This window comes from Durio zibethinus, chromosome 7, assembly GCF_047325235.1.
Source record: "Durio zibethinus cultivar Kanyao isolate XHJ-2024 chromosome 7, ASM4732523v1, whole genome shotgun sequence".
NCBI lineage: Eukaryota > Viridiplantae > Streptophyta > Magnoliopsida > Malvales > Malvaceae > Durio > Durio zibethinus.
This window is the reverse complement of record NC_143168.1, coordinates 24145068-24157172: the sequence shown is the minus strand read 5'-3', so window position 1 is coordinate 24157172 and position 12105 is coordinate 24145068. Positions and strand designations below refer to the sequence as shown.

The 12105-nt window shown below is 29.9% G+C and overlaps 2 pseudogenes across 1 annotated transcript; both read right to left on the bottom strand.

The window, feature by feature from the left end:
• Positions 1-7816: 7816 nt before the first annotated feature.
• On the bottom strand, positions 7817-8676 carry LOC111277840 (germin-like protein subfamily 1 member 13; annotated as a pseudogene).
• Positions 8677-10934: 2258 nt separating this feature from the next.
• On the bottom strand, positions 10935-12017 carry LOC111277526 (germin-like protein subfamily 1 member 13 pseudogene; annotated as a pseudogene). The gene is made up of 2 exons (XR_016343434.1): positions 11864-12017; positions 10935-11690 (listed from the first exon to the last, which is right to left on the bottom strand). The product of XR_016343434.1 is annotated as a germin-like protein subfamily 1 member 13 pseudogene (transcript).
• Positions 12018-12105: the final 88 nt, after the last annotated feature.

The window sequence follows — 12105 nt, the reverse complement described above, 5'->3', positions numbered from 1 at the left end:
GGGTTTATGTTTATTTAGGTTGAGAATAGTCTGTAGGACTAGAAGAGATTGAGAGCCTATAAGTATTGATTGTTGAATGAGGTTGATATGATTTGTATATTTGTAATTCTCTACAACTAGTGAATCTTATTTTTCATCCGTGGACATAAGTCGACTGAACCGAACTACGTTAAATTATTGTCTCTTATGTGATTGATTGATTGTTTGATTATGTTTCGATTGGCTTGATTGGATTGGGCATTTTTAGCTTAACAAGCAAAACTGTGAGTTTAGAAGAAAAACAACTACCAAAATAGACTACTCTTAAAGAAATGCTTGAAGAGCTAATTTGATTTCATTTTGGGGTTTTTTTAAAAAATATTTAGGTATGTTTTTTTCTTTTTTTGCTAAAAATTGTGAAAAAATTAGTATTTCACTGATAAAAAACTTAATGGTTAATGTTGGACTTAATGGTGCATGTACAACACTCTCATTACGAAGTCTTTATTTGAACATATTTGAAAATGTTTAATTTTAAATTAAGCCAAATTAAAAATGATAACCTTAATTAAGAAAACACTGAAATGATAAATTGAACATTTAGCCTTTGTTTTTGTCTTCTTGAGCATTTAGCCTTTGTTTTTGTCACCTTCTTCTCATTGGCAAAAAGATATCCAACTTTTTTGCTCTTGATAGTATGCTATTAATTACTTTAAAAAGTAGTTGCATAATTCGAACAGATCTCTAACTATCATTCTTAGCCTTTGTCGCTGCTACACTTTCTTCTTCCTAATAACATTCATATCTAAAGTACTATACAATTAGTCTAAAAACACATGCACTTTTAAAATCTTTTAATAATAAGCTTAAATAGGCTGTAAATTATTCAATAAATTTATGTTTAACAAAAATACATAACAAATAAGTGACTACTTTGGTGCATGTGAATCAAACTCTGCATCAAAAGTTGCTAGAACATTGATTTGCATGCACCAAAATAGTGCATTATCAATACCTGCATGTACCAATTAAATATATGATAAATTTTCAAGCGACAAGTTAACATACCATCTTTAATCGTACATTCTATGTGAGTAACAAATAGTCCATGATAATTTTTTACAATAATAGATATCTTTTCTTGCATTTCTTTTTTCTTCACATTCATTGTAATAATACTTTCCCAAATCATCTTCCACAAAATGATCTTTAAGAATGATAGGATAACTGTAACACCTTAAATTAATTTTATATGAAGTATTGACAAATTATAAATGAAAATTCATATCACACTTAGTGCAGTAGTACATAGACCTTTCTCTTAAAAAATTATAGCTTTTGTTATAGAAAAAATGAAAAAATAAAATTTTACTTACATAGAAGAATACAAGTTTATCCATTTAAAAAAGGTAACGAATGTGAGAGTGGGACTTTGATCTTGAGGATGCCTTAAGAAACTAGCACATGAGAAATGAAGATAGATATTGCATTGCAAACAACTATAGCAACACTTTTCAAAGATTGGGGATTTACAAACAAGACATTCACTATCAATAATAATTCTCCTAAGATATAGGGGTGTAGAGTTAGGGTGTGGAGTGTGTGGAACATGAGATTAATCTCTTATGATATTTTTCCAAAATAAGATTCATGAAGATAAAATCGACATTGAAAGCAACAGTAGGTTGGACCTGAGGTTTTTGAGCGGCATACATGACACCCACTTTATATTTTTGTAAGCGGGCATAAAATTCCCAAAGACTAGCTTATTCATAGGATGGATGAAATAAAGTAACTCTGTCTCTCAGTCTCACTAAGCCTAGAAGCTTGAAATGCTACACCACTCGATTGTGTTTCTTCATGCTCGCAGTGTAATTCGTAGTCCAATTTTATATCAATGCACTAGAGAATTGAGGGTAGAACTTTTTATGTCAAGGTACATGTTTGATAAATCATTAAAAGTTAAATTGAAATTGAAATTTTCAACCTATTAAAAAAATTAAATGATTTAATTTTTTTTCAATGTGATTGATAACTCATTTTAGAAATTACTAAAATAAAAGTATTTCAATAAAAGGTGTTTAAAATTTGAGTAGTAGTGTGCTTACCTTATGAAGCACGCATTCAACATGAGCAACATATGTGCATTCTTTACAACAATAAATTTGATGTTTTGGATTTTTTTATTCCTCGTAAATATCATAATAATGTACTTCACTATCATCTTCTTGAAATTAATTCATAATTGTTAGAGAATGTCTGTGATATTTATGTATAAAAGTATATGGTATTACACCGTCAAAATAAATGTTGCACATAATGGTAGAACACGTTCCCTTTCATATTTCTAGCAAAAAAAATATGAACACTTATTGCATTTTAACCAATTTTCTTTAGATGTGTCGTGAAAATAAGTAAGATTATGCTTATAGCACTCATGTTTTAGGGTTGGTTTGAGTACAACGCAAAAAACATGAAGTTGGAACTTGCATTTATGATATGGCAACAATAGATGTTTCATGACAGCATAATTTAAGGGTCAAGGCATTGCAATCGCTATTAAGCATTGTAGGCACCAATTTGTTCTTCTTTTATATTATTATTATTATTATTATTAATCTTTAAAAAAAAGGAAAAAAAATAAAAAAAAATCTTTGATTTCAACTCTGGCAGCCGAAATCAAGCTGCCAGAGTGGTCTGAATTTCTTCCTAACACTGCTTAACTTGGTAGCATAAAATCCGATGGCCAAAAGTCACCGAATAGACTTCCAAATTTTCACAAAAAAATATCCAAGGAGATCTGGGATTTGAAATCCTAGAAGCTCTATAAATAGAGCTAAGTTTTGTAAGAAGACCGAACAGAAAAAAAAAGGGAACATACATAATAAAAAAAAACAACAGCAAACACACAAAAAAAATTTTTTTCCTGAGAATGAAATTCTCGATCTAGGAAGTTGTAGATGTTTTTTGAAAAATCTGGGCTTGGAAAGGTGTTTAGAAAGTGAAAAGGATCATTGGGGAAGTTTTTTAAATTTTTAAGATTTTTTTAGGTCACCGAAATCTGGGAAAATTTGAATTTTTCAGCAATCAGAATCTGGGTTCATCATTGGAATCTAGAAAATTTTGAATTTTTTGACACCGGTAGAAGTTTTCGGCCATTGGTGCATGGTGGCAATCGACCAAAAACTGGGTTTTACGGCAGTCGACGAAGGGTGCTGAGATTTTAGAGAGAGAGGCTCTGGGGTAGAAAGAGAGAGGGGAAAGAAAAAATAAAAAAAGTTAAAACAAGTTTTTTATAAGCTCCCTAAAACGATGTTGTTTTAGGCGTCTGGACTGAACCTAACCCGCGCAGGATCACGCGCCGACCTGCGGGCCAACTTGACTTGTTTCGTAAGTTTTCCCTTTTCTTGTTATTTTCTATTTTGATTTTGATTTTGATTTTTTTTGTTGATTTTTATGTTATTTTTTTATGATGCCATTATTATTATTGTTATTTTATATTATTACTACTAATAATTTTTTGGAAACAAATAAATTAATAGAAAAAAATAAAACTGAAATAAAATAAAGACCTAAAAAAATATAATATGCAAATAATAATAATAATAATAATAATAATAATAATAATAATAACTATTTAAGGAAAATAAAATTTTATTACAAGAAAAAATATTATTTAAATTTCACCAAAGTATTGGGATAATTTTAAAAAAATAATTTCTGCTAAAAAAATAAAAATTATAAAAAATTATAAATAAAAGAATAAATTGTTTAAATGAATCTTTTAAATGTAATTGTTAGAGAAAGCTAAAAGAGTTTAGTTCTCTTTAATTATTGCAAGTAAAAATAATTTTTTTGATTTCACCATAAAGTTGGGATAATCCAAAATTATTTTTACTAGTTGATTTAAACAATGTAAAACAATAATAAAAAATAATAAAGAATGAAATTAATAGTAATTGATATCTTGATTTTTTTTTAAATACAAAAAATCGAAAGAGTTTGATTTTCTTTAAACAATATATTAATATTTAGATTTCATCGATAAGTCGGGATAATCTAATTTTTTTTTATAAAAAAATATAATTAAAGAATAAATAATAAAATTTTAAAAAATAATCATAATAAAGACTAATTAATTAATTCCTTTAACTATAAAAAAATGATTTTATTTAGGATCTTGCCAAAATTGAGATAATCTTAAAACTTGTTTAAAATTTTTAAGATTTCACCGAAGAGTTAAGATAATCTTAAAATTTATTTAATAAATTTTGAGAACTCACCGAAGAGTCGGGATGTTCCTAAAGTTTTTTAAAAACAAATAATTAAAATATCTTATGATGAAGTTTCAAGAATTTTATGAATGGTGAATTTTCTGAAATATTTTCTAAATAATGATTTCTTATAAATTCCACCAAAGCGTTAGAGAATTTATAAAATACGAAATAATAATAATAATGTAATTTCCTAATAGAGAAAAATGTTTTAAAATAAATTTTAGGAAATTAAACTTAAATAAAAAAAAGACCCTGTTATCAAAATTATAGGATTACGTATGTTTAAATGGTACTGTTCTTCGAATGGACGATGTGAGGGTGCTAATACCTTCCTCACTCATAACTGAACTCTCGAACCTAGTCTTGATTTCGCAGACCTAAACTTCTTTTAGTAAGTTTTAATTAATTTTAAATTTTTTTACTAAAAGGTGACATTTTGGGTGGTCAATCACACCCTATAATAAGATTGGTGGCGACTTCGAAAAATTTTCACCAAGTGATAGCGATCGAGTCCCCCCGGACGAAAAATTGTTATGACAAGCATGAGACCATTATGAATTTAAAGAGGGTGTAACGGATGGAAAGCGTGTTGAAAACTTTTGTTTAGTATTTTACTTAAGCATGACTCATAGAATAAGGACTTTGACACTGCATTTATAACAACCATAATGCATTCCTGACAGAGGCTTTTCACACCAATTTTAACAATACTCATATTTCCTCTCCTTCCTATAGTTAAATAAGATCAAGGGATGCTTGTCACTTAAATGCTGAATTATTTTACCTAGGTGAAAAGATGTTGTGTATGGAGAGGGTGTAGCAACTCAAAAGGCAACTCAGTGCATGTTTTGTGCAAGTAATATTTGTATATTTCATAGACATAAGTAGCTCCAGCTAAAATTTCTCATTAGCATGCCTTGTAATAGAGAAGATTTTCATATTTTCTAATCATCGTTTGAAGGTTAAGAGTGTGTTGATGATTAAAATATTCAATCTTTAGACAAAGCAAAACAAACACAACTAATGTAATTCACCCAAAAATTATATGATATTACTTCTATTGATTGCTTCTTATGTTGATTCACTTACCTGGTTTAAGATGTTGCATTTCCCTGTTGTGTTCTTTCATGCTCTAAGCCAAAGTGTGATCCGTATTCAAATTTTACATCCACTGACTGAGAAGATCAAATGTTACATTTTTTAGTTCAATTTTTTTTCCATACGCAAACGTTTAGTATATCATTTAGTTAAATTACCCTGAAAGAGTGTAAATTAGTATGCTTACTTTATCAAGTATGCATTCAATATGACCAATAAATGAACATTCATTACAACAATAAACATGATGATTTGGATTTTGTTCTTCTTCACAAATATCACAATAATATTTTTCACAATCATCTTCTCAAAATGATTTCATAGCTGTAAGTGAATGTTTGTGATACTTATGTGTAAAAGTAAAAGGTATTAAACAGTCAAAATGAATGTTGATATTGCATTCCACACAACAGTTAAAAATGCTCTCTTCAACATGCTTGACAAAAAAATGAACATTTGTTGCATTTGAATTTAATTGTTTTAGATGTGCTTTGTAAATAAGTAAGATCGTGCTTGTGTCACATATATTTTAAGGAAGGTTTGAGTTTAGCGTAAAGAACATGAAGATGAAAATTGCACTCATGACAAATGTAAATGTTTTCACTATAGCAAAATTCTAAGTTAAAGGCATTGCAATTGCTATTGAAATTGTAGCTATGATATATCCAAAGAAAGTGTGAGAGATGCAAAGGATGTTATAAGATTTTGTTTGGTACCTTAATCCAGCATGATTGATGTACAAAGGACTTAACAAGACATTAACAACAACCATAGGACAATCTTAACAGAGGCTTTTTGTAGAAATACTAATACTCCCCCATTACCATGCTATCATTGAAGAGGGTCTAGGAATGCATGTGGTAGAAAAGCTTAATGGTTTTGCCTAAGCCTTTAAAGCTTTTGGTCTATTGAGGTTTTCACCATTAGTCGAAGAAACATATATGAGATCAAGGTTGAAACTACAACAAAAGAGTAAAACATTTATCACAAATGAAATTCTTACTATCAAACTTAGGATAGTACAGAGAAAGTTGGTTTTTGGAGTGAAAAATATGTGAAATGTTTTGAGACAATTATTGCTTAGCATAAGATGGATGTAATCTAAACTTGCAATGTTCACAAGTAGAGGCCTAACCATCAATTCGCCGGTTGCATCTATCACGACATGCCTCATGATTTTGGTATTCATCATAGAACAATTAGTGTTCATAAAGGAAATGTTTGATATCCATTCCAAACAAACAAAGAAATTAAGAAATACACTTATATGGAGATTGAAAAGAGAGGTTGAGTGGGAACTGTAAGGGGATAGAGAGGGTGTTATGAAAATATGAAGGCAAAACAATGAGCCTCTCAAGTTCTTGAACCATGAAGAGGAAAAGAATATAGCTAAAAATAAATAGGCACAAAATTAACTTTCCCTTCCCACATTGGAAAGAATAACGAAAATCCTATAAGTCTATTCCTTTTCTACGTTTGAAGAAAAGAATTAACTTTCAAAGTTGCATAACAATGATTTTGCAATTGTGAAGGAGAGATGCATATACAATACTTCTTGTTGTGATATATAAAATACTAGAATCTTGGGTTAACGATTAAAGTGACTCATCAAGAAAAAACAGTAATTGCTTTTTCCCTTCCTCAAAGAAAAAACAAAAACATTTGTTTTTCCTCCATTTAAAGTATGAAATTGTTTAACTATGTGATGAGAACATTAAAAGAAAATCTCTTTTAATGACTTTGCTTTTTTTTTTTTTTGCCTCGAATCAATAATTCAAGATTCACTATCTTTTTTACTTGAGGATGAACAATTTTCTTGTCCTTTAAAAAAATCTTAAAAATTTTAAAAAAGTTATTTTACATTTTTTTATTTCTCCTAACATTGAAATAATTTATTGTTTCAAAAATTTTGTTTATAAATTGATTGACCAATCCATGAATGTCATTAGATTCAATAGTAGGCTTACATGAGTTGCTCCAAAAAGCATTACTCCATGAATGATTAGTAGATCTCATTAAATTCATACAAATATATTATTATGATGTCATAAAAGTAGAGAGACAAGTAGCATTGAAAATAACTATTTGACATAAATGAAAACAAAAAAAAAAAACACCACCATATATTTTGTATAAAATAAGTCCAAACTTTCAACTAATTAAGACAACAGCCTCCAATATTACAATTAATTTTCTTTTATTGCCATTTCAAACTTTAATTTTTAATTATTTTGCATACGCAAAGCCATAAATATACTAAAAATTTGAAAAGCAAATCATTTAGTAAAAGTAATATAATAATAATTAAAAATATTGATATCCAATACTTGGCATAGAGGCTAACATAAGCACGGGCACATAAGCATTTATTTTTCTTTTGCAAAATATAATTCGTTACTATAATGAGCGAAACAGCTCAAACATTATCCATCAATTCAAGTATGATTAAATAAATCCTCTCCTTAATTGTTAGCCCACCAGAATTTGGACTAAAGATTTTTGACCATGTTCTTGTCCAATTGGAAGGCCTTGACAAGAACATCAGGATTAATGGGTGGGTTTGATCCAAACACTGCATTGGCAATTGTAATGACACCAGGATTCTGGCTGCTAAAACCAGCAAAGGCAACGGCATTGGTTTTCCCCACATTGAACTGGAAGTGAATGAGGCCAACAGGGAAAACGAACACATCTCCAGGGTATAAGACTTTGGTGATGAGACGATTATCTGGGTTGGATGTAACAAAGCCAACGTAAAGTGTGCCCTCCACAACGACTAGAATTTCCGTGGCACGAGGGTGAGTGTGAGGGGGGTTTAGGCCACCGTCCCGTCCAAAGTCAAGTCGAGCCAATGAGATGCCAAGAGTGTTAAAGTCCTAGTATTTGGGCAACATTGACTGGAGTCACAGTTGATCCCACTGGATTTGATCTGTTTCTTGGGATGTTGATCCCTGAAAAGAAGAAGTCTTCTGCTTTGGCAAGCTTTGGATCCTTGCAGAACTTCCCATTAACAAACACTGCATATATGAAGGGCAAAAATATGTTATTTCATTATTCCATGCAAAGCTTATAGATTGTTTTAGATAGTTTTCCTGCCCAGAAATTTTGCTTCCTACTGAGTTGCTTTGTTTTAGGCACATATTTGAAGTAAGTTTGAGAATAACAGAGAAAAATAGAACATACCACCATCCTTGGAGTCATTGATGGCGACGTCATTGATGGCGACGTAGAAGTCCTGGAGAGGGCTAGGATCAAATGCATAGGCAAATGAGGAAGCCAGAGCCAAGAGAGAAATTGCTAGGAGGAAATGAGCACCTTTCATTGTGATAATGTAATTTCTAGCTTAAAATCTTGTAAGTTTGATTGCTTTGGAAGGGATGAGAAGCTTTGCCCGAGAACATGCCTATTTATAGATTAATTGGAGTCTTTGAACAAGTCTATAATTTCTGATTTTCAGGAAGCAAAAGAAAGATTTACCAAGTCTGCGTGGATCTTTTTTCCTTCTAAATTTCCGATGACATGTTCTTCAACCACTACCCATGTCTACTCAGCGAATTGCTTATCCCCATGCTTACATCAACACATAGTTTTGTTATGGAAGTAGTCATTTCTGTCATTAAATTATATCTTTTGTTCCGAATGAAACCATTTTGTTGACTTTAGCATAAATCCAAGATTGATAACTAAGGCCGCGGGCGCTACTCCTGGTCATGTAAGATACAATTAAAAATTAGAATTAAATATAAAAATAATCTGTGTTACATATTTATTTGTCAGTTAATACTTGAAAAAATAAAATTATCAATTGGTATTTAAAATTTCATTTCATTATCTGTTACTTCGAACCAATGTCATTAATCGATTTGTTAACTTGACATAAATAATTAATAAAATATTGATACGTGTCAAAAAAATTTAAACAATATTGCATTATCAATTGCCACATCAACGTTAATAGAAAATTCAAAAATTTTAAAAAATTCATAAAGTTCTAAAAATTTTTCAAAAAAAATTTAAAAGATATAAAAATTAAAAATATGAAATACTTTTAGAAATTATAAAAATTAAAAAATTATTAAATTTAAAAAATTCAAAATAATCTCAAATTTTTAATAAAAAAATCCAAAAAAATAGAAAATGTTTTAAAAATAAAAATTTTAAAAATTCAGTAAAATTAGAAAATTCACAAAAGCATAAAAAATTGAAAATAAAAGAAATCTAGTTTTTTTTATCAAAAAATTTATAAAAAAATTCTTAAAAATTTTAAAAAATTTGGTAAAATCAAACATAAAAATCCTAAAACTTTTAATAAACATTTAAAAATAATTCTAAATAATTCTAAAATATATGAAAATTAAAATTGTAACATTCATAAAAAAGAAAAAAATTTTACAATTTTGTAAAAATTTTAAGATTTTTTCAAAACATTTTAGATTTTTATTATTTTCAATTTTTTAAGTTTTTTTTTATTTTTGTTAATTTTAAGAAAAATTTATTCTTATTAAAGTTTTCATTTTTTTTTTTGAAAATTTCAAACTTTTTTAATTTTTCCAATTTTTTTCTTAAAATTTTTTATATTTTTTGATTTTTGAATTTTTCATATATTTTTAAAAATTTTCAGTTTTAAAATTTTTTATAATTTTTTAAAATATTTCATATTTTTTTAATTTATATTTTAAAATTTTTTTTTGAAAATTTTATAATTTTTTTCAATGCTAATGTGACAATTGATGATATGATGCTAACTAGATTTTTGACACGTATTAACATCTTATTTGATATTCATGCTACGTAATCAAATTTTCTAACGGTGTTAATCTTAGGTATGAAAGTGGATGACAAAATGAAAGCTAGAGCACCAAACTGAAAATTTTATTTTTTTACATATAGAATTGAAAGAAAGTATATAGTTTAGAGAACATTTTTATATTTAACCCTAAAAATAAAGTTGATAAAAGTCCTTGAAAATCTTTGCCATTTGACTCTGTTTAAACATTGAACTGCCCTGGGCAGGTTTCTTATGCCACTCCTCGTTCAAATATAAATTTCTGGTATAGCTTACATTGCCATGCTGGCATGGCTTTATAATTAAGTTGAAAATCATGGCTTTCATGCAAACTTATTTAACGGAATTCCACCTTCAGAATTATCATTGTAGATTTTGTGTGTACCTTGCAGAGGACGGCAGTGTCTGGAGTATTGAATATGAAATTGACCTAACCCCAAAAATCAGCAAATTCATCTCAAGTCTTTATATGCTGTATAAACTGATTTGTGAGATTATAATCATAAACAATCAAGTTGTCCAAATCTCCACCTCTTTGGACATTGTTTGTCACTATTCATTGCTTACCTTAGATACCATTTGATAATTAACCTCCTATTTTTGCTATAAGTTTTGAGACTTGCAAATGAACAAAGGGTTTAATGCTTGAAAGTTACTTGATCTATTTTCTAAAAGCGGCATAAATGAAGCGGTTGTGTATAATTTATGCACATTTGAGTGAGAATTCTGTCCTGCTTTGGACCTTGCATACGCATATAAGCATACATGTTCGCACAAGAGCAGGAGAGAGAGTGAAAATTGCACTATATATTACAATTTGCACACACAGAATGATCACAGGGAGAGAGGAGACTGGACTCTGGGGAGGTACATTATCAACCAACCTGTTTATTGTATGATACTAAGAATAATAATACGACTTTAATGAGGAAAAAGTATGAAAACATTATTCAAAACAAACGACAAACTGCTGGGGTTTTATTTTGGCTCTTAAGTTACTTTTTAATCTGACTAGAACCGGGACTGAAGATAGGTAACCAGTTTCTTCTCCAACTGGAAAGCCTTTGTGAGAACATCCGGGTTGATTGGTGGGTTTGAGCCAAAGACTGCATTAGCAATAGTGATAACCCCAGCATTTTGGCTGCTGAGACCAGCAAATGCAACAGCCTTAGATTGCCCTATATTGAACTGGAAGTGAATCAAACCAATTGGGAAAACAAAAACATCTCCAGGATTAAGAATTTTAGTGAAGAGACGGTTGTCTGGGTTGGATGTAACAAAGCCAACATAAAGTGTGCCCTCTACAACAACTAGGATCTCAGTTCCTCGGGGGTGAATGTGAGGAGGGTTAAGACCACCATAAGGTGCAAAGTCAAGTCTTGCCAAAGATATGCCAAGAGTGTTAAGTCCTGGTATTTGGTCAACATTGACGGTAGTGACATTTGATCCAACTAGATTTGATGTGTTTCCTGGCTTGTTGAGGCCAGAAAAGAAGAAGTCATCTGCTACTGCGAGCTTTGGGTCCTTGCAGAACTTCCCATTTACAAACACTGCACGAAAGAAATGTTAGTTGATATATATCATCCCATGCAAAGGTAGAGTAACTTTTAGCAATGTTATTTTATTAAAATATTGCTCCCAAGCTGAGTGTTCCTCAGAACTGGCATTATTAGCTTCATGATCATGAAAAAAACCTGAAAACATAAACTGACTGCCTACGTACCACCATTCTCGGTGTCCTTGAGAGCCACACAAAAGTCCTGGAGAGGATCAGGGTCAAAGGCTGAGGCTAATGAGCAGGCAAAGCCCAAGAGGGCAAAAGCAACAAAGAAATAGTTACTTCCTTTCAATATGATATACCAGCGAAATAGCAATGTTTATTCCAAAATTAGCTGGTTGTTTAATATTTCTTCGGTGAAGAGTGAGAAACTTTGCATGACAGACAGACCTATTTATAGATGGAAA